This window comes from Notamacropus eugenii, chromosome 1 (genome assembly GCF_028372415.1).
Source record: "Notamacropus eugenii isolate mMacEug1 chromosome 1, mMacEug1.pri_v2, whole genome shotgun sequence".
Taxonomy (NCBI): Eukaryota; Metazoa; Chordata; class Mammalia; order Diprotodontia; family Macropodidae; genus Notamacropus; species Notamacropus eugenii.
In genome coordinates, this window is record NC_092872.1 from 550,811,236 (window position 1) to 550,834,696 (window position 23,461).

General features: G+C 36.6%; 1 protein-coding gene across 4 annotated transcripts in view; it reads left to right on the forward strand.

The window, feature by feature from the left end:
• Nucleotides 1-23,461, forward strand: part of KIDINS220 (kinase D interacting substrate 220) — a 212,213-nt gene that overhangs the window by 166,220 nt on the left and 22,532 nt on the right. The window contains exon 32 of one of the 4 annotated variants that reach the window (XM_072634281.1): nucleotides 16,263-22,589. The exons of the other annotated variants lie outside the window; for them this stretch is intronic. The gene's annotated coding sequence lies outside the window, so the exon portion shown is untranslated. Of the gene's footprint in view, nucleotides 1-16,262; nucleotides 22,590-23,461 lie in introns of those variants that run through there. 4 annotated transcript variants of the gene reach the window in all.

Sequence of the window (23,461 nt, forward strand, 5' to 3'; positions counted from 1 at the left end):
TCTGGTAATATCATTATATTTGATTCAAGTTCAACTTGTTCATCTTGATTTTAAAACTTTTGATGTTGAATTTGTGTTTAACTCATTCATTATTCCAGGTACTGTTGTTGTCTTTATAAGTGACATTTGGTCTATTGGAGTATATTTTTGTAGCAATTTTTATTTTATCTTCATTCTGGTTTGAGTTGAACCATTTTTTCCTCATTTGTCAAAATGCCTTCAAATTCTAGTCACATTTTGCTCTGCCAGTTCTGGGATTATGAAAATTGCCTAAGAAAAGACTTCATATTCTTATAAAAAATTTTTTAGAGGTAAAGTATTTTGGCTTTTGCAGCAGCTAATTTTGAAATAAAATTAGTAGGACTATTATTGCTTGAAAGTGGGTGACTTTTTTGTTTTTATTCTCTATTTTTTTATACTCTCCATATTTTTATGATCCTGTGAATTGTTAGCATGCTAACGCATGTGCACAGTATCAGTATATTTAATTTTGCTCTTATTCTTACTCTCATCAGTGAACTTATAGGTCTACTACCTCTCCCTGACTTAATGTTGTTTGACTTGCCAAGTAATGTTTCTTTCTACATTTGACTTAGCCAATATTTTTTAAGTTTTTTTCTTTTCTAATTGTTATTTTTTTCAGTCAGTGAAAATCTGCCTTCTGTTCACACCTCTTCACTGTTTCCCTTCTCCCCCCACCAAGAAAGAAAAGACACCCCAACACTTTAGTATAAACACACATAGTTAAGCAAGACTAAAATCCCACAATGACTATTTTTTAAAAAGTCTCAGCCTATTCTCTGAGTTTATCACCTCTCCATCAAGATGTGTGTAACTTATTTTAACATGAGCCCGTTGGAACCATGGTTGGTCATTGAGCTGATCAGAGCCCTGCAAGTATTTGTCTTTACAATACTGCTGTCATTGTGTATGTATTTTGGTTCCACTCACTTTGCCCCCTATCAGTTGATACTGATTCAAGACTGAGACTATTTCAGGTCTTCCCAGATTTCTCTGAAACCATCCCCTTCATCATGTTTCACTAGCATAATAGCATTCAATCACATTCACTTACATTCCCTGTTCAGCCATTCCTCAGTCAATGGCCTTCTCCTCAGGTTCCAAATCTTTTACTATTATTTTTAACGTTAAAAAATTTTTTTTAGTTCCAAATTCTCTCTCATCTATTAGGAATATAAGCAGTGTGGTACCCACTATGTTTAAAAAGTCATGCAAAACATATTATTGTGTTAGCCATGTTGCTAAAAAAATCCCAAGAAATCTAAAGTGAAAAACAATATGCTTCTGTCTGCACTTAGAATGTATCTGTTCTCTGTGGAGGTGAGTAACACTTTTTATCATGAGTGAGTCCTTTGGAATTGCCTTAGATTACTGTATTGATCAGAGTAGCGAAGTCTCTCACAGTTGATCACTGCTGCAATATTGCTTTCGCTGTGTACAGTGTTGTCCTGGTTCTGTTCACTTTACTTTGCATCAGCTCATATAAGTCTTCACAGGTTTGGTTGTTTTTTTTTTTTAAACTATGCCCCTCATCGTTTCATTTTATAGCACAGTGTACTCTAACAAATCATATACCACAGCTTGTTTAGCCATTTCCCAATTGATGCTTCCCCTCAGTTTCCAATTCTTTTCCACCACAAAAATAGCTGCTGTAAAATAGCTGTAAAAATTTACAAATTTTTAGTACATCTTTAGAGTTTGTTTTTCTTAGGACTAATACCTCCCTTAATCTACTTTCCCTCTTACTCTTCTCACCCATTTCTTTCTCCCCTTTCCCTGTTGATTGAAATGTGGTCAAATGTGAGGCTCAAATGTCACCTGCTGTCCTCACCCTTCCTCTTTGCTTGTATAGCACCTTGTGCACCTATGTACACCCTGATGATATAAAATAATTTTTCTTCTCTCTTTTCCTCCCCTCCCATTCTCTTTTAAAGATTATTAAAATATAGAACCATTCCTGAGCTCTTTAAAATTAGTCTCCCCCCAGAGCCTCTGATGATAATAGGGTGCATATGAGACTTATCTGTCATATCCTCATGTTGGTATGTAATAATTTATTCTTGTTCAGTCCCTTATGATTGTTCACTAATATTTGCCTTTAAAATTTTTTTCTTTTGGCTCCTAGGTTTGCACTTCAGAAATAGTTCTGGTCTTTTTATCAGGAATACTTAAGTGTCCTGTATTTCACTAGAGGTTCATTTCCCCTCTCTCTGCCTTCCAAAGGATTAAAATATAATTCAGTTTTTCTGGTTGTAGGTCTGTATCATTTGCCTTTTAGAATATTATATTCCAAGCTCTTTGCTCCTTTACAACGGTGGCTGCTAAATCATATGAGATCTGAGCTGGGACTCCTTGGTACTTGAATTCTTTCAGTGTGTCTGCTTGAACATAAATTGGATTTTGACTGTGACATTCTTGGGAATTATCCTTTTAAGAATTCAGGAGGTGGCTACTAGATTCTTTCAGATTCTATTTTTGCCTCTGTTTCTGAGCAGTTTTCTTTTATGATTTCTTGAAATATGATGCTTGGGCTCTGTTTTTGGTCATGTATTTCAGGGGTACAATTTCAGGGGTACAGTGATTATTAAATTATCTCTCCTTCATCTCTTTTCCCTGTTAATTGTTTTTGCTATGAAACATTTTCTAATTTTTTTTAAACTTTTGACTGTTTCAAATTTTTTTTTTCTGTTATGAGATCATTACCTTATACTTGATCCATTGTAATTTTTCAGGGAATTTGTTGCTGGGGTAAGGTTTTATACTATTCTTTTGCCAAGATGCTAATTACCTTCTAATTCTTCCATGTTTCTCATTTCTTTAAATTCTTGCTTTATCTCTTCTAGGATTTCTGTTTGAATTTGTGTCCAAGCCATGTTTTCCTTTGAGTCTTTGATTGTTGATGTTTTGGAATCATTCCCTTCTCTTAGGTTTGTGTTTTGTGTCCCTTTCACCCTAATAGCTTCTTATGATGGAATTCTTTTGTTTGTTTGCACATTTTTCTAGCCTACTTTCTGACTTTGGACTTGCCAGGTTCTGTGCTCATCTGGAGGGAATGTCAGGGCTAAGTATGTGTCCTCTATAGTCTTGCTTTCTGGGAGTAGGGTGGGGGGAGGAGTGTAATTGAGTGTTATGTTATTCCAGAATCTTGTGGATAGCTCAGGTTGGAGAGCAAAAAGCTTTTAGTGATCCCAAAGTAGTATGATAACTGCCCTTCTGGTATGAACTCTGTAAATTGCTGACCTGGGTTTGGATCTGAGCAACACATCTATGGGCCAGTAGACTGCTGCTGGACTTACCTATTATTGGCCAAACTGGAAAGCTCTGCTATTTCAGCCACAGAATTGCAGGCTCCCCTTTGGTCTGAAATTCCTGCCGTCATTCTACTGAAAAGTGTCAGGCTGACCTGGATACTAGAACTGAGCCCTCTTCTGCTCTTAAGTTCGGAGCCACATAGTTGCTGCTTGCTACTGAACTTGCTCCTTGCTCAGTAGTACAAAGCCTAGGGCCCCTTCTCCTCTTCAGTCCATCCTGGATCTGTGACCCTGAACTGATTAGTGACAGCTTCTAGTGTGACCTATAGAAGATGAGACTCCTTTGTGCTCTTCTTACCATAGCATATAGCTTCTCCCTGCCCTGAAATATTCTAGTGATTCCTGCCTAGGACCCAATCCTAGTCCTCATACTTCTTTGTCTCTGTCTCTTTTTGCCAGCCTTGGCATGAAAAAATGATTTGCTATAGTTTTTTTAAAAACTTCCCAATCAAGATTCAGCCTAATGCATTTTTTAGATCTTTGTAGAGGTGTTGTTGATCTTAGTTTTATGTTTTTGTTACAACCTTTGAAGGTAGGCAAGCAACAAGTATTTATTAAGCACTTGCCATGCACTATACTAAGTGCTGGGGAAACAAAATCAAGCAAAAGAAAGACAGTCCTAGCTCTTAAGAAGCATACAGTCTAATGGGGAAAGATGATATGTAAAAAGGAAGCTTAAAGCTGGAGCATCAAGGGGAGAGAAGTCACAGTAGTGAAATCCAAAGAGCCAAGAGCATGATCTTGAGAATGCAGAATGGCCAGGCTGAGTCCATCCTCAAAATATAGGCCCCTGCCTTCACTATTGGGAATAAAAGAGTAACCTGGCAGAGGGATGAATGTTCCCAGGATTGAGAAGGACCCTGGTCTGAGTTTCAGGGTCAGAAGATAATTGAGTCCTGGTGAAAGTCACAGCCAGGAGGGGAATATGTATGTAAGAACAATAATTTTAATTTAATTTAAATTTTCTTTAATTTAGCATGTTCATATTAATGCTGATTACTAATCAGAATGCTTTGATGTACTCATGATGTCATCAACATGGATATTCCCTTTAGGAGCCCATCCATGCTTTTACATCCCATACAAACCTTGCCCATCTCCTCCCAGTAAACCTTTACATTTTCTATCCTTCATAAACAAAAACATTTTATAAGTGCTTACTATGTACAGAACACTGTGTTGTGTTCATACCAGAAGGGCAGTTATCATACTACTTTGGGATCACTAAAAGCTTTTTGCTCTCCAACCTGAGCTATCCACAAGATTCTGGAATAACACAACACTCAATTACACTCCTCCCCCCACCCTACTCCCAGAAAGCAAGACTATAGAGGACACATACTTAACCCTGACATTCCCTCCAGATGAGCACAGAACCTGGCAAGTCCAAAGTCAGAAAGTAGGCTAGAAAAATGTGCACACAAATAAAAAAAGCAAAGTCTACTCTCAAAAAGCTTACATTCCAATAAAGAAAGACAGTATGTATAGGAGGTTTCAGCTACAAGTCAGGTGGAAAGGTTCACTGAAGCTCTGATACAGCAGCAAAGCAGTAGGTGATAGAGCTTCCTTAATGACATTTCTACTAATAAAACCTTATTCATTTCTGACCTGAACCATTCAACAATGCCAAAGTCTTGGGTGGCATGAGCCCCTTTTTTTTTTTTTAACAGGTCTTTAGTAGCAGTTGTTGAAGAAACAGAAGCAGTTGCCATCCAGGTTACATCTCCATGGGAGTTAACTTTCTGTTTTGATAGTTGAGGGGAATGGGCTGGACAAAACGCCAGTGGTTGGAGGACATTGCTATTCCTAGGGCTGTTAGGCTAAGTCTAGGTCTGTGTCTGTCAGGATCTTAGGGATTGTGGTAGTGATTTGATTTTCTTGGGCCTGCTGCCTTTTATCTCTCAGCATGTTGCTTGTTGTTCAGCTTGTTGCTTCAGCTAGGCTGCCTTGCCTATCCCATAGGTGGCCATTATTGGGAATGCCTGGCTCCTTCTCCACAGAGATTGCTTGCCTGCTAACAGCTGCATGAGGTGGTCTGAAAGCCAGTCCTTATTGGAGGGTTAGGAAGATGCTTTGATGCTGTTCCCATGGCCCTTGAGCTAACTTGCTTATTGATAGCAGTCAGCAGTTTCTGGTAGGCCCCTTCTTCCCAAGGATTGCTCCCTTTAGTGTTAGCTGTATATCTAGATAAACTGCATCTAAATAGATCTAGAAGTAGGTCCAGTGGTCATGTCTCTTCGACTATGTAGATATAAACTATCAATTACCCTTGTGTCTTTATGTGACTGTTTTACTTCCTTTTTCAGTTGTGCATCCTCCCTGATGAAATCTTTTATGCCACTTGTCCTGTACAGTGATATTTTTTCTGCTATATTGCAGCCTACTCATGCCCACAACGTGATTCTCCATTGCCCTTTGGATGAACTAAATTTTAATTCTTCAGACAGTGTGGCATTTCATGACTTACACCTGTGCAACATCACTGGAAGAATATTGATATTTAAGAGTTGGGCCTTTGTTTCAAAGGAAACAGGAAAGGAAGTAATACTCCATGCTGTCTCTCTTCACAGTCTTTCTACTTTTCCATTCTTCTCACACGTTGCATTCCGTCTGTACTGGTCAATTTGGGGTTCTACACCAGGATGCTTTGGTCTCCATCTCTTTGCATTGCCTGTCCCTGATGCCTGGAATTACTCCCTCCTCACTTCTGCCTTTTGGAATCTCTGGTTTCCTTCAAGACTAAGCTCAAGTACCATCTTTTTTCATGAAGATTTTCCAGGTTTCTCTGGATTGTAGGGGGCCCCTCCTGTAATTCTCCTGTGTTTATTCTATATGTATTTATAGCTGTACATATTATCTCCCTTTGGATGTTGGTAGGGGCTATTTAATTTTGTGTGTTTATCAAAGACAGAAGTGAAATAGAAACAGCTTGGTGGCACAATGTGTAGAGCACAGATCCTAGATTTTGGAAGACTCAAGTTCAAATGTGACCTCAGACATTTACTAACCCTGAGCAAGTTGTTTAACCTCTGTTTGATTCTATTTCCTCATCTATAAAACAGCAATAATAATAGCAGCTATCTCCAAGGGTTGTTGCAAGGGTCAAATGAGATAATAATTGTAAGATGCTTCACACTATACCCCGCACATAGTAAGCTGTATATAATATTAGCCATTATCAGCAGTGGTAGTGTCATGAATACTGATCTAATTGCTTTTTACATAGTAAACATTTAAATGTTTGCAGATTGATGGAGGCATTAAAAAGTCTGTAGAGCTTCTCAAATTCAGTCCTGAATATTTTCCTTTTCCTGTCAGTGCTGGTCCTAGTTCATTGTTTATCTGCAGTGTCTACACAAACCAGCTGTATAGTTGTCCATATAACTATAATGTAGATGTGTCAAACTCACCAGCAGTAAGCACTGGAAAATGCACAAATGCACATCTACAACCAGCCTGAACGGCATTAAAATGTATTTGGGAAATGTTAAAATAAAAAGGGAATCATAAGGGCAGAGTAAGGCAGGAACTTGCCCAAATTTTCCTCCAAACAACTTTAAAATAATGCCTCAAAATGAATTCTGGAGTGGCAGAACCAATGAAAAGGACAAGGTGAAACAATTTTCTAGTCTGAGACCACTTAGAAGGTCGACAAGGAAGGTCTGTTCTACTTAGCTGAGATTGAAGTGTAGATAGCCCAGGCAAGCCAGTAGAAAGCTATACCCTAGCAATGAAGCCCTGTGCCAGGGTATGAGCCAGCAGTAAAGTGCTCTGCACTGACACATGCCAGCATGAGGCCCTGAGCCTTCTCCCTTAACCCTGGTGCAAACCAGCAGTTAGACCCAGCACCCCAGCAAGAGCCAACACTAGTCCCTGCCCCAGCAAGCCAATGCAGGCCTTGTGGGCAACTGAATCAGCAATAGGGACTTCCAGAGCTCTCAGCCCACAGATGGTAAAGGGGTCAGACAACTAGTCAGAAGGAGATTACAGGAGACACTTTGCTGGCACTGGGTACAGGACTGTTGCTTTGCCCAAATGGGGATCTGGGTCACAGACTCAAGTCACAGTTTCAGAGTGAGAAGAAGCAGTACATACTAGAATGTGCAGCCACAGAGGGGTAGGGATTCTGGCCACAGGTCAGGGTAGAAAAGAATGCTTATGGTCATTCCCAGACCAGAGCATAAGACAGATGAGCCATGAACACACCTCTCCTTAGATTATACCACCTTGGAAGAACTAAAAACTTACAAGTCTCCAGAATTAGCTCTGAAAACAGCAGTATGAAAAGCCTGATACTTGCGACACTACCCTCTCCACTCTAGGAACAGACCTTAACTTTAACATGAAATTAAAAGTCAAGAAACAGGCTAAAAAATGAGTTGTTTTTTTTTAAAAAGGACTTGACCACATCATACTATGATGACAGGGAAGATCAAAACACAAACTTAGAAGAAGACAACACTGTCAAAATGGCTACATGAGAAGCCTTAAAAAATGTAGAATTGGTGTCAGGCCCAAAAAGAACTTCTAGAAGAGCTCAAAAAGGATTTTAAAAATCTAAGAGAGGTAGAAGAAAAACTGGGAAAAGAAATGAGAGTAATACAAGAAATCATAAAAGAAGAAGTCAACATCTTGGTAAAAGAAGCACAATAAGTGGGAAAAGATGTGCAAAAATTCACTGTAGAAAAACTTCTTAAAAAGTAGCATTGGCCAAAAGGTAAAAGAGGTAGAAAAATTTACTAAAAAAAAAAAACAAACTCCTTGAAAAAAATTGGCCAAATAGGAAAGTAGATACAAAAGCTCACTGAAGAAAATAATTCCTTAAAAATTAAAATATGGTAAGTGGAAACAATGACTTCATGAGATATCAAGAAACAATAAAACAAATTCAAAAGAAGAAAATGTGAAATATCTCATTGGAAAAAGAACTGACCTGGAAAATAGATTGAAGAGATATAATTTAAGAATGATTAGACTACCTGAAAGCCATGATCAAACAAAGAGCCTAGATACCTCCTTCCAAGAAATTATCAAGGAAAACTATGCTGATATCCTAGAACCAGTGGATAAAATAGAAATTAAAAGAATGACTGATCACTTCCTGAAAGATCACTTCCAGAATGTTATATCAAAATTCCAGAGCTTCCAGGTCAAGAAGAAAATATTTCAAGCAGCCAGAAAGAAACAATTTAAACGTAATGAAGATGCAGTAAGGATTACGCAGGGTTTAGCAGCTTCTACATTAAAGATTTGGAGGGCTTGGAATATAATATTCCAGAGAGCAAAGAAGGTAGGATTAGAACCAAGAATCACCTACCAAAAAAAAGAGTATAATCCTTCAAAGCAGAGCGGGGAATTGTATATTCAATGACAGAGAGAATTTTCAAATATTTCTGATGAAAAGACCAGAGCTGAATAGACAATTTGGTTTTCAAATACAAGACTCAAGAGAAGCATAAAAAAGTAAACAGGAAAGAAACCATAAGGGATTCAGTAAGGTTTAAACTATTTACTTCCTACATGGGAAAATGATACTTGAAATTCCTAAGAGCTTTATCATCATTATTAGGGCAATTAGGAGTATACAAAGAAGACATGAGTGTGAGTTGAATATGATGGGATGATATCTAGGAAAAAAATGGAGTGAGAAAGGGACACACTGGGAGAAGGGAGAAGGGGTAGGAAGAAGGGGAAACTTGCATAAAAGAGGCTTGCAAAAAACAAGTTCTTACAGTGGAGGAGAAGATGGGGTTTGGCAGACTTTTTGAACCTTACTCTCATCAGAATAGACTCAAAGAGGAAATTGCATACACACTTAGTTGGGTATAGAAATCTATCTTACCCTATAAGGAAATATGAAAGGAGGGGAGTAAGAGAAGAGAAGGGGACAGATAGAAGAAAGAGTGAATTGGGGGAGGTGGTGGTCAGAAGCAAAACACTTATTAAGAGGGACAGAATTGGCAGAGAGTGGTGGGAATAGAATGGAGGGAAATACACAGTAATCATAACTGAATATGAATGGGATGAACTCATAAAACAGATGCAGATAGAGTGAATTAAAAACCAGAATCCTACAATATGTTGCTTACAAGAAACGTATATGCAGTAGAGAGAGATAGAGTCAAGGGGCTGGAGCAGAATCAATTATGCTTCAGTTTAAGCAAAAAAGAGCAAAAGGAGCAATTATCATCTCAGACAAAGCAAAAGCAGATCCTTTAATAAAAAGGGAAACTACATCTTACCAAAAATTACCATAGATAATGAAGAAATACTAATACTAAACATATATGCACCAAATAGGATAGCATCCAAATTTTTAAAGAAGTTAAGTGAACCACAGGAGGAAGTAGACAATAAAACTGTATTAGTGGAGGACCTTGACTTTCCTCTCTCTCTCCACACCCCCTCCCCCCAAATAAAATGTTAAGGAGATGGATAGAATTTTAGAAAAGTTTGAAATAATAGGCCTCTGGAGAAAATTGATTGGGAATAGAATATATCTTTTTCCTTAATAATACATGGCACCTACACAAAACTGACCATGTATTAGAGCATAAAAATCTCACAAGCAAATGCAGAAGTACTAAATACATCCTTTTCAGATCATAATTCAATAAAAATTATATTAAAAATGGTCCTTGGGAAGATAGCTGAAAAAGTAATTGAATACTAAATGTAATTGTAAAGAATTAGTGACAAAACATAGCACCAATTCCTATTAAAAACACGAGAGAGTATAGAATAAATTGAGACTTCCTTAAAATAAGTAATATCTGAAAGCGTTAACAAGCATTATCTGTAATGGGAATGAGCTAGAACCTTCCCAATAAGATGAGAGTGAAGCCATAATGCCCATCATCACTACTGTTACTCAGTATTTTATTGTGCTGGGATTGCCATTTGTAACAATAAGAAATGAAAAAAATTGAAGGAATTAGAATAGGTAATGAGGAAACAACTATCATTCTTTGCGGATAATGTGATGGTATAATTAAGAGGAATCCAAAAAAATCAACTAAAAACTAGTTGACGTAATTAACAAATTTAGCAAAGTTGCAGGATATAAAATAAATCCACATAAGTCATTAGAATTTCTATATATTACCAACAAAGCTCAGTAGCAAGAGAGAAAGAAATTCCAGCAAACAAATATAACAGCAAACAATATAAAATACTTCGGAGTCTACCTACCAAGACAAACCCAGAAACTACATAAACACAATTACAAAACACTTCACACAAATAAAGTCAGCTCTAAACAATTGAAATACAATAAAAATGACAATTCTCCCTAATTTAATTATTCAGTGAGATACCAGTCATATTGCCAAAAAATGATTTTATAGGGCTAGAGTTAATAACAAAATTCATCTGGAAGAATAAAAGGTCAAGAATTAATTGGGAAAAATGTAATGGAGGGCCTGGCCATACCACATCTTAGGCTGTATTATAGAGTGGTAATTATCAAAGCAATATGGTATTAGCTAAGAAAAAGAGTAGATCAGTGGAATAAACAAGGTACACAGTAGTAAATGACCATAGTAATCTAGCATTTGATAAACCCAAATATTAAAGCTTTTGGGATAATAACTCACTATTTGACAAAAACCCTTGGGAGAACTGTAAAACAGTTTGGCAGAAACTAGGTACAGACCAGCGTTTCACAGTGTATACTAAAATAAGGTCAAAAGGTCAAAATAAGTACATGATATAAAATGTGATACCGTAAGTAAATTAGGAAAGCATGGAATAGTTTACCTGTCAGATGTATGGATAAGGGAAGAATTTATCACCAAATAAGATCCAGGATCCCAGGATGTAAAATGGATAATTTTGATTATATTAAATTTAAAAGTTTTTGAACAAATGAATGCAACCAAAATTAGAAAGAAATCTGGGGATTTTTAACAGCAAGTGTCTCTGATAAAGGCCTTATTTCTCAAATATGTAGAGAACTTGAGTCAAATTTATAAGAATACAAGTCATTCCCCATTTGATAAATGGTCAAAGGATATAAACAGACAGTTTTTAGAAGAAAAAATATTGAAGCTATTTTTAGACATGAGAAAAAATTCTCCAAATCACTATTAATTTAAAAAATGTAAAGTAAAACAACCCAGGTTATCACTTCATACCTATCAAACTAGCTAATATAACAGAAAAGAAAAATGTTAAATGTTGGAGAGGATATGGGAAAATTGTAACACTAATGCATTGTTGGTAGAGTTGTGAAGTGATCCAACCATTCTGGAGAACAATTTGAAACTGTGCCTAATGGGCTATAAAACTGCATGTCTTTTGACCCAGCAGTGCCACTATTAGGTGTCTACCCCTAAAAAATTAAAGAAAAAGAGAAAAGACCTCTATATGTATAAAAAAAATATTGATAGCAGCTCTTTCAGTGGTGGCAAAGAATTGGAAATTGAGGAGATGCCTATCAGTTGGGGAAGGGGCTGAACAAGTTGTGATATGTGATTGTAATCGAATGTTATTGTGCTATAAGAAATGATAAGCAGGATGATTTCAGAAAAAAATTGGAAAGACTTCACTTACATGAACTGATGCAAAGTGAAGTAAGCAGAACCAGAAGAACACTGTACACAGTACCTGCAATATTTTACGGGGATTGGCTGTGAATAACTTAGCTATTTTCAGCAATACAACAACTCAAGATAGTTCCAAAGGACTCATGAAATATGCAGCCCATCTCCAGAGAAAGAACTGATGGAGTCTGAATGCAGATCGAAGCATGCTAGTTTTGACTTTTTTGAGTGTGGTTTTTTTGTGTGTGTATTTCGTTTTACAACATCACTAATATGGAAATATGTTTTGCGTAATCGCACATGTATAACCTATATCACATTGCTTTCTGTTTCAGGGACGGCATAGAAGAGGTAGGGAGTGAATTTGGAACTCCAAATTTTTAAAAAACAAATGTTAAAAGTTCTTTTTACATGTAATTAGGAAGAAATAAAATATTTTAAAAAATAATTTAATGTGACAAAGATAATGTTAATTTGTGGTTTTCTAAAACATGCTACTGACATTTCTATTTTTTTATACCACTGGAATTCATTATTATGCTACTTGTGCTTTCCTCAATGTATTCTTAGGCCATATTCTTTTGAGTGATTATGGATCTAGATTAGGAGTGTCTACAGTGTTATTAGGTTTATTCAATCAGCACAATGTCATCTGCAAACAGGAATATTTGGGTGACTTTGGGTGACTATCTTTGTAAAACTCATCTTCTATTTGAACTTTACAGTACTTCACTGGCATACCAACCATATTTGGTGACCTTATATCACCTTGTTTTATGCCTTGTTTGATACTAATCAGAGTATTGTTAAACTTTTTTATTTCCCTTCTTTTATCTCTCAAAAACCTGCATATGATTGTTTTATCTTTTAAAAATTTTATAGTTAAATTTTATTTTTAGATCCTCATTTTTTTTCCTGTTCCTTCTTTCCCCAACTGAGAAAGCAAAAGAAATAAAATCCCTGTTACAAATATGTATTTTCAAACAAGACAATTTCCGTTATTGGCCATGTCTAAAAAATGCCCCAATCTTTCCTCCGAGACTGTCACTTCTCTATCAGGAGGTGGAAAGCATGTTTCATCTTGTGGCCTCTGGAATTGTGGTTGGTCATTGTGTTGATTGTAGTTCTGAATACAGAAGCTTTATATGATTTTGATATCCATGAGAAACACCTTTCAGGTGGGGTTTTGTGCTAAAAATAATCAAATGCTTTTTAGTAGAAAAATACAGTAAGCATAGTGGGATCTTATATTCTTTATACCTTTTCAGTTATTTCTGTGACTAAGAATATGGTCTGTGAAAGTTACCCATTCCTTTTCTGTACTGTAAAGTATTCTCTTGGTATGTGTGTAGAATATTCTCGTAAAGATTTTTAAAGAATGTAAAAACAAATGTTGGTAGTTATTTGTATTTTCTTAGTCCCTCTTTTTTTGCAATAATTTTATTGTTTTCCTCCCAAGTAATTGTTGTCCTCTATTTTAGATATCTGGAGGATCAATCCCTCAATGCTGTCAAAATTATGTTGACTCCAGTATGCACTTCCTCTATGTATATTTGAGCTAGTCCAATTATTCTTAATGTGTTTATTTTCTCCTAATACCTTTTCTGCCTCTTCATTCAGCAAATGAGAGGCTCTAATTTGGAGTTCAGTGTGATGGCTCTCTTCTTACTGATGGCTAAAAAAAATTGTTATAGAAATCTTCACAACATTTTTCTGGTTTTTACTTAAGTATGCCTTTCTAAAAAACTAAGTTTTCAGTAACTTGTTTATTCTCTCCACACCCCAACACACATGATGATACTCTTCTTATTCTTTACATGTTCTTAGGAAATGGTGATAATCTTGCATTAATGTCTGTTCTTTAATCAGTGTGAATGTTCCACTTTAAAAAATTGGTACTTCATGGAGGTTTTCAGAGATGGTTCCTTTGCCGGAACTATCTTTAAAGACAGAAGGGAAGAAAATATACATGTATATTAGGCTAGGACAGTAACCATTATCTATTTCAGAGAAAAGAATTAACTACCAAATTTGCATAACTATTTAAGTAAATTGAAAGAGAAAACAAAAATCTGTGAAAATATATGGCACATTGAAGAAAAATGTGGCCTAGTCACATCTTAATTTGAGTATCTTTTATAGGCCACTGAACATCTCTGGATTTCTTTTCTAAAGTGAGGATATTTGAAGAAAACTATCATTCCCTGCTTCCTCTAAGTCTCCTCTTAAAGCGAAAACTCCCCAATTCTTTAGTCATTCCTCACATAATATTGTTTCCAGAACTTTTATGACCTAGTTATATCTCTTCTAGATTTATGTCAGTTTGTCTGTGCTCCTCTTAAAATGTGGCACTAAGAAGTAAATACATTTGTCTTGATGTAGTCTGGCTAGAGATAAACATTGGTATAGCATTTACTTTTGGAGTAGCCTTTCCATGGACCACTGTTGAGTGTCTGGTCACCCCAAGCCCTAAATCTTATTCACTTGAACTGTTAAGTCAGGTAGGTCTCTTCCTTTTTTTTTAAACTTAAATGAAGGACTTTACATTTTTCTCTCATATATTTTAATTTTTTGAATCATAATTTTGTTTAACCAATTTACTAACACTCTCAGGTTTGTCATCTGTCATCAGATTTGGCACTTGCGTCTGCTGTACATAGAGGAAGTAATGTAACAGTTTTGTTGTTTTTGTCCACTACAAATTTGTTATCTAAATTTGATGGGTCAACCATCATGCCACCTTCTCAGAAAAAGACTTTGCCTCATACTTTACTAAAAAAGGAGAGACCATTTACCATGATCATCTCCACTATCCTTTATTTATTTATCTGTTTATTTGTTTATTTATTTATATTTTAAAACACCTTGAAACATCCCTCATTCTTCTTTATATTTTAGGCCTTCTCTTTAGGCCTTCTCACTAAGGCCAGCACATCTACTTGTACTCTGTGCCTACAGTCATACCCTCTCTTTTATCTTTAAGCTATCCCTATCTATTGGCTTATTTCCTGCAGTCTGCCACCTTATATGTCTCCTTCCTTTAACAACAAAACTCCCACACTCCTGAAAAACAGCTTACATTCATTGTCTCCCCTTCCTGATTCTCAACCATTTATAGTCTGGCTTTTGATCTCATCACTCAACTGAAACTATTCTCCAGAGTTCTGGTAATCTCTTAACTGTCAAATATGATGATATTTTCTCAATCTTTTCCCTTTTTGACCTCTCCTCAACATTTGATATTGTTGACTACCCTTTTCTCTCAGATGATCTGTGGCGTTTAATATTATTAGCCACACATTCCTGCCAGATACGTTTTCCTTTCTGGACTTTGATGACACTTCTCTCTGTTTGTCTTCTCTCTCTCTGACAGCTTCTTCTCAGTCTCCTTTGCTAGGTCATCATCTGTGTCATACTTCCTGACAGTGAGAATATCCCCTGGCCCTGTCCTAGGCCCTGCACTTCTCTCGCTCTCTATTCTTGATAAGCATACGGGGGAATAATTGTCTGTGCTGATGATAATCATTTGTACACCCAGTCCTAGACTCTCTTCTGAGCTCCAGTTCGAACTTGTCAATGTTAAACATTTCCAAGTGGATATCCAGTAGACTTCTCAAATTCAACATTCCTAAAACAAAGCTCATTAGCTTCTTCCCCTCCCCCCATTCCAAGCTTCTCTGTTTCTTTGCATTCACTGCCATTCTTCTAGTCACCTCAGTTTGCTTCCTTGTAAAGCTTTTTGTACAGGGTCAGGCACATGGTGGTTTGTTTGCTTCCTTCCATCCTCATACACAACACTCCATCTTCTTCTCCAAGCCTTTGCCTTGACTGTCTCCAGTAAATAGAATGCACTCTCTGCCTCTGCCTCTTAATCTGATTCAGTGTCTTGCAAGGATCTTTTTCCTCTGCCTCTTAGAATTCTTAGTCTGATTTCAAGTATCATCTTCTATAGGAAACCTTTTCTAATTCCCCCCCAACTGCTAGTTATCCCCCAAAATTTCCTTTGTAATGCCTCCTCTGGACTACCCTCTAGATTACTGTTGGTTGGTTGGGTTTCCCAGGGCACAACTATACTTTGTTCAGGGTAGTTTGTAGTTTTATATTCTAAAAACTAGCTCAAGAGCTCCCACTGGGGTCTTAATATTTAACCAGTTAATATTAGCTCAAAGTAAAAGCATTTTTTTTGTAATAACATAGCATGAACAATGGTTACAAAATCTTCTCACCATAATCTTGTGGAGAATTCTTCCATGAATAAATACATAGAACAGTGGAAAGAATAGGCACATGCTAGTGGAGAGACACACACGCGCACACACACATGTAGCCAGTGATGATCACAGTAGTACTACATGGACTTATGTAATCTTATGATTATCACTGGCAGGTCACTTCCCTGAACTCCCTGGGCCTGTTCCTCTTAGAAACGCAGCTTGACTCCATAGCTGGGTTGTCCGGACCTGCTCTCTGATAGGGTCTGTATTTCAAATTAGGCAAGTTGCTCTGTAGCAAGATGTTATTGTCAATGCATGTGTGCTTGTGATAGGGGTTGGGGGAATAGGGTAAAGGTGAGAACAGTTCCCTCAAGATCTGAGTTCTTTTATAGCTAGCTCTCTTTTGACTGCCAGAGATGACTCCTTAGAACTTGCTTGTACCTTTTAAAGGCTTTAGAGAGTGGCTTATCCTTCAATCAGCCAGTGTCTAGCTGCCCTATAATTTCATCGAGTTTACTGAGTAAGTTCTTCACGTCTCCTAAAGGTATAAAGGGGGAGAAGAAATAGAACATAAGCTTATTACACATCTACTATGTGCCAGACAACGTGTTAAACCCTTTACACATTTTTTTTTTTGCATTTGATCCTCTCAACAACCTTGTGGGGTTGGTACTATCATTATCTCTATTTTACAATTAAAGAAACTGAGGCAGACAGGTTAAATGACTTGTCCAGGGCCAGGTAGTCAGTATCTGAGGCAGAATTTAAACTTGGGTTTTTGACTCCAGATCCAGGACTCTATTCATTGTACCACTTAACTGCATCATACAGGTGGTAAAGAAGCGTAAACCCTTCTTTACACTTCTGTAATCTTGGTCAATCAGAATCCAAAGGGGCACATCCTTTGTAAGTGAAAATTGGCAATTATAAAGTTGGAAAGAGCTGAACCTTTATATCTCATTGTACCTGCTACTTGCTCCTTCATTATGTCTTGTAATTTCATCAAATGAGTTGAGAAAAGGGAAAAGATGATTCAATTTATCATGGACCCACAAGCAACCCTTTACTACACTTAAATTTATTTTGTATGTATATATACATATGTATGTACATATGCATATACATGCTTGGCACATAGTAGGTGCTTAACAAATGCTTATTGATTGGCTAAATATTGAATACGACAATGCCAGGTTAGCATCTGGGAGTTAGTTGGAAAAACTTGATGGCCTTATAGCTCTGTTTGAATCAAGTTATATAGTATATTTTCATTATTTTCTTTCAGGGAGAGGATTCTCAGCATCAGTATTATATATATGTATATGGAAGTAGAACAACCTAAAAGTAAAAACTCTTTGAATGATTCTTGGATTGTCTTATCACTGTTTCCTCATCTTATCATGTACTAGATGTTAATGTAAATAAAAAATAATTGACTGAAATTTCTCTGAGAAAATAAGATTCTTTCAACACTGTTATTGAATTTCACAGAATATGTTGCAACACTTTTCTACATGCAGCATTAGTATTTTCCAAGATAATTCAATTGGTCTTGGGCTAGCAACTATGATAAATAGAAATTTGTGTTCTATGATCATATAAATATAAATTATTTTGTTTAGAGGAAAGAACATCAAAATCACAGAATTTCAAAGTTGGGAGAGATGTCCGTGGCCAAAAGAGCTACTGGCATCTTGGTTAAATTAAGGGAAACATAGCTTCCAGGAATAAGGAGGTACTCTGCTCTCTGACTTGGTCATAGACTACATCTAGAGTATTTTAAATTTATTTCTTTATTTATTTTCAAGAACATTAAGAAGCTGGAGAGTATATAATGGGCAGCAGTTAAAATGGTGAAAGACCTTGAATCCATGTTGTTTAAGGAATTATTAAAAGAACTAGAGTTTGAAGAAGAGAAGAATAGGGATAATGATAATTGTCTTCAAGTATTTGAAATGCTGTCATACAGAAGAGACACTGATCTTGTTCTTTTTGACCCTAGAGGGCAGATCCAGTGGAGATGGGTAGAAATTTCAAAGAGGCAAATTTAGGTTTAATTCCAGGAAGACTTCACAACAAATAGAACTATATAAAAGTTGGAATATTCCATTTTGGGAGGTAGTGTATCCCTCTCATTTTTGGGTATTATTGAGAAACTAGGGCATATTGTAGGGAAATGAGATGACCTTAATGGCACTTTCATCAGTGGAGAACAAGGACTGAAGAGCTCTAATTCCTAATCTATTCAAATCACACTGCTTAAAAGGTTGGTTACATAACCTCCTTCCACTTACTCATGGTAACTCACAATAGGGATAACACTGATAACAAAAAGCTATGCAGCATCATAAAATACCATTCTGAAACTAATTGTTTCAATCTTTTCCTCCACTAAGTCTTTAACTCAAGCTGCTAAATTGTGTAAAGTAGGATTTCACTCCTCCCTGCTCTATTTCCTCTTGGTAGGGGTATTGTTAAACAATGAGCTCAAACTATGTACAAAGCTAATTCTGCCTGTGAAACTTAATACTTTAAAAAATTTTGGGGAAGAAGTGGTGATATGGCAACATATCCATCTCTAGGAATAGGGGTAAAATAGAAAAAATAAGGAAGAAATAAGTGGGTCTGGTATCTCAGTTACTAGAAGCAATCAGCAACCCAAAACAGGCTATCTCATGTTATGCAGATTTAAGTTCCTAGACTTGGTGTTGGACCAGGAACCTCAATACTTTTATGAAGATTTTTTTTGATGATGCCAAAATAACTATTCAGTGGAAAAGGGGAATGTCAAGGATCAAGAACAAAGTGAATGATTCCTGCTGTTGCCAAAGAATCCATGAACTAAAATAGGATTGGAAAGACCCTTGAAGATGCAGATTGCAGCTGGACACTCTTCTGTGAATTAACTGCTTTTTAAAACATCTTACTTATCTGCATGACTTACACTTGACTTTGTTTTGAGTGAGTGAGGACTGTGCAGGTCACCAGCCTCACTTCTTCTCCAGTGCCATCTGAATCCAGTGACCAGATATTCATCAGGATGATTGGAGATGACCCAGGATGAGGCAAGTGGGATTAAGTGACTTGCTCAAGGTCACACAGGCAGTAAGTGTCAAATGTCTGAGGTGAGATTTGAACTCAGGTCCTCCTGACTCCTGCACTGGTGCTTTATCCAGTGTACTACCTAGCTGCCCCATGAAAAGTTTTCTATTTAGGTGCTAAACCAGAACTTGGTGGATACCGGGAAGGAATGAATCATCCCTCTGCCTCTCTTTTGGCACAGTCTTTGAGTTGCATTCTGAGAGCATGTTGGAGTGAGGGGCAAATAGCCCCATTCTTACACAGAACCCCTATGCTACTAGCAGTCCATATTATGACTATGTAAGCCTGAGTCTAGGTTTGGACAGCCCCTTTGGTATTTCCATCCTTAAGCAGGTGATCAAGAAGCAAACTTGAGATAATTGTGTCCAGGTATCAACCTTGTGAGTTTTGGAAGATTTGAAGATCCTGTGAGACCTTTAAGTGCCAGTAGTTACAGAGTTCCTGGAATGACAGTGGCTGACACTAGGGGCAGTATCTCTACTTTAGAGAGTTCAACTACCAACAAAAGAAGAATTGGCCTAACTTGGCCTTTTTTCCACAGGGTGCTGAGAGAGATCACAGAGTGCCTAGTGCTGAGGTGAAATGTGAAATATCCAATTAACAGTGTTGCAAAACTGCTTTGTGATCTGATAAGAACTATAGTTAGCCTCCCAACCATAGTTATTGTACTTATAAATTGTTACTAAGTCCTGTTAATGCATATTATTATTCCCTCATGTTTAGTATTCCTTCTTTCTGTGTAGGAATAAATGACTTGACCCATACATGATTAATTTTATACATTGAGTACCTCTTTTGCTTTCTCCTTTGGGGAGACCCAAACAGCAGCCTTACCTCAAATTGTATTTAGCATAATCTGTGAGGGGTTGTTATCAAGCCATTGACTGTAAAACTGGAGAACATATACCCCGTAATTAGAGGTCAGATTTCATCACAACCATTGTTTTATGTCTAGTTAAAAGAAAGAGAGAGCAGGTACCGCAGTTTTTGTCCTCCCAGGATATGTTCCTCTCTGTTAGATAAGAATTCACCATACCTACTTATGTATGTCCGAGTAAGGGGGTGGAATTTCCTGAATAAACACCATGCTGTTGGAAAAGAAAATGAAGAAGAATGAAGCTAGCTACAATTGAAGTATAAATAGTGTGGTACAATGGAGAGAACACTGGATTTGGAGTCACAATAACTGGCTGCCAAACCCCACCCCTCTACTTATTATATGACATTACGGCAATTTACTTATCTTCTCCAGGCTTCACTTCCCTTATTATCTCTAAGATGAGGGGATTGGACTAGGTGATCTCCAAGGTATAGGAGAGGCCCTGATTTTTTTTTAATGAATGAATTACAGTAATTTCTGAAATCAATCATTATTACTATCTTTTCATAAATGGAGGCTATGTGTACATCTGCTTAAGTTATACTTATCCCAATTTGTCCTTTTGAGGTTAATATCAGAGGATAACTCTGCCCTATAACCAAACATCCCGTGTTGATAAGACAAAATAATGATCTAGAAGGACTAGAGTTTTTTACTAGTCAAGCGTAGTATTTATTTTTTCTTTTTTAAATACAGTTTATTATAGCTTTTTTACATCATCTAAATTTTCCCTTGTATTCCTCCCTCTTCCTACCTTCTAGAGAGCCATCTCTTACAATAATAAATTTTTTTTTATTAATTTTTATTTATTTTTTTTAATGTTCTACAATCACTACCATAAAATTAAGATTTCACCCCTCCTCCCTCCCCAAGACGGCATACAATTCTGTATAGGTTCTACATATACTTTCCTATTGAATACGTTTTCACTATAGTCATGCTATGTAGATGAACTAAAATAAATGGAAGAAATCATATAACAAATCAAAACATAATACACAAACACACCCACACACAAACATGATCTGCTACGTTCTGTGAATGAATTCCATAGTTCTTTCTCTGAGTGTGGAAGGCATTTGGCCTTAGAAAACCATTAGGAATGTTTTGTTTTTTACGTTCTTGCGTTATTAAGAAGTTCCAAGTTTACCAGAAAAAACTCTCACACACTGTGGTTGTTGCTGTGCACAGAGTTCTCCTGGTTCTGCTCCTTTCACTCAGCATCAGGTCATATAAGTCCTTCCAGGCCTCTCTGAAGTCTTCTTGTTCATCATTTCTTATGGCACAATAGTACTCCATTACATTCATGTACCATAATTTATTCAGCCATTCCCCAATTGATGGGCATCCCCTTGACTTCCAGTTTTTGGCAACTACATAGAGTGCTGCTATAAATATTTTTGTACTTGTGGGACCCTTTCCCATTTTTATGATCTCTTGGGGATACAGTCCTAGTAGCGATATTGCTGGGTCAAAGGGTATGCACATTTTTGTAACCCTTTGGGCATATAATAAGGAATTTTTTTAAAATAAATGAAGAAAATATATAGAAAAAAAGTTTTTAAAAATCTTTTATTAAATTAAAAATATATATGTATACATATATCTGAAAATATATGTGATGTTCCTTAACCATGGATCCACCTACATTGCAAAAGAGTGGGGAGATGTGTTTTCTCATTTCTCTTCTTTGAGGTTGTTTTTTTTTTTAATAATTTTGCAACATTCTCTTTTTATTGTTTCATGGTTGTTCTGTTGTTATAATCATTGTGTATATCGTTTTCTTGCCTTTACTAACTTCACTGACCAGTTTGTGTCTTTCCCAAGCATAGTATTTCTTACAGTTGTGATTATTTTCCTTTTTCCTTCTTTCCAGGATTTGGAAAGCATTGATTTCATTGCAGTATAGAATAGTCAAAAACAACTATTCTGCCTGCTACATTACTACATGTATATTCTTTTCAAGTTTAGTTTGGTATCTTACTTCCCCTGGCTATTTGTCAGATGTTAATCCACTAATCAAAGCATCAGAAAAATTAAGACCTTAGATTTAAAAACTGTACCAAAAGGAAAGAGAAGAATCTTAACTGAAAATCCCTAAAATTAAGTTCATATATTTCTTTAGTGTAGGCACCTAAATCTATATTTGGTTGTGAATAGTCTCTTACTGTATTGCCTCTTCACTTTGTTTAGAAATGTCATTTAAAATTTCTATCCCTACAACAGTAAAATAGATCCAAAAACTAGAATTTGGTAGCTTCTTTTTCATATGCTGTCACCATGTCTTTCTTGCATATAGCTGCCAGTGAGAAATGTTTTCTTCTCTTTCACCAGTGATTTGGCCATGGAAGCTCAAAAAATTTGGGCTCTTGCCTGTAAATGAGAATATAAAGACTCTACACACACACACACACACACACACACACACACACACACACACACACACACACACACACTCTCTCTCTCTCTCTCTCTCTCTCTCTCTCTCTCTCTCTCTCTCTCTCTCTCTCTCACACTGTGTTTTTTGGAATGCAAATCAACATAAGTTTCAGAATTCAAGTTTCTGCATATATCTAGAACTGTTACACAAAAGCTACTTATCCTTTTTATGCATTATTTCATGGACAGCATTTTCATAACTGGTCCTTTTATGTACTTGAAGTGAGTCTTAGACATAGGCAAGCCCAGTGTTTTCAATACAGGACCTCTTGCCTTTCTAAATGTTTTTCCATCTCTGGGTACAATGAATTTCCCAGTGTATGGGGCAGGTTAGAATGTTAAATGCTGCAAAAGAGAAAAAGGTGGACGCTGCTAATATCAACTTATTGAACTGACTTAACTTGGTACAGGGGCAACTATGTGGTACAGTAAACAGAGCACCAGGCCTGAAGTCAGAAAGACTTGTCTTCTTGAGTTCAAATTACATTTATAGCTATGTGACCCTGAGCAGGATACTTAATCTTGTTTGCCTCAGTTCCTTCATCTGTAAAATGAACTGGAAATAGCAAACCACTCCACTATCTTTGCCAACAAAATCTCAAATGGGTCAGGAAGAGTCAGACATGACTGAAACAATTGAGCAATAACAAACTTGATACAGCCAGGGCCAATAACTGTATAACTTACAAGCAACACATGACTCTAAAGCAATAAGATCATTTTTGTAAGTTTACACATAAAAATCAGTCTGATTCCTTTCTTGGTCAAGTCACAACTTTATAAAGCTATGGATATTCTTCCTACTGCCCCTTTAGCCACACATCTGTGAGGATTTAAGTTAGAGAGAATATCACCTGTAACTCCTAAGGAGGCTGAATTAGTTTAAGACAGAGTTAATATAGAGTGGTATAAGAAGTATAGGATTTGGAACTACTTTCTGTACATCTTTGA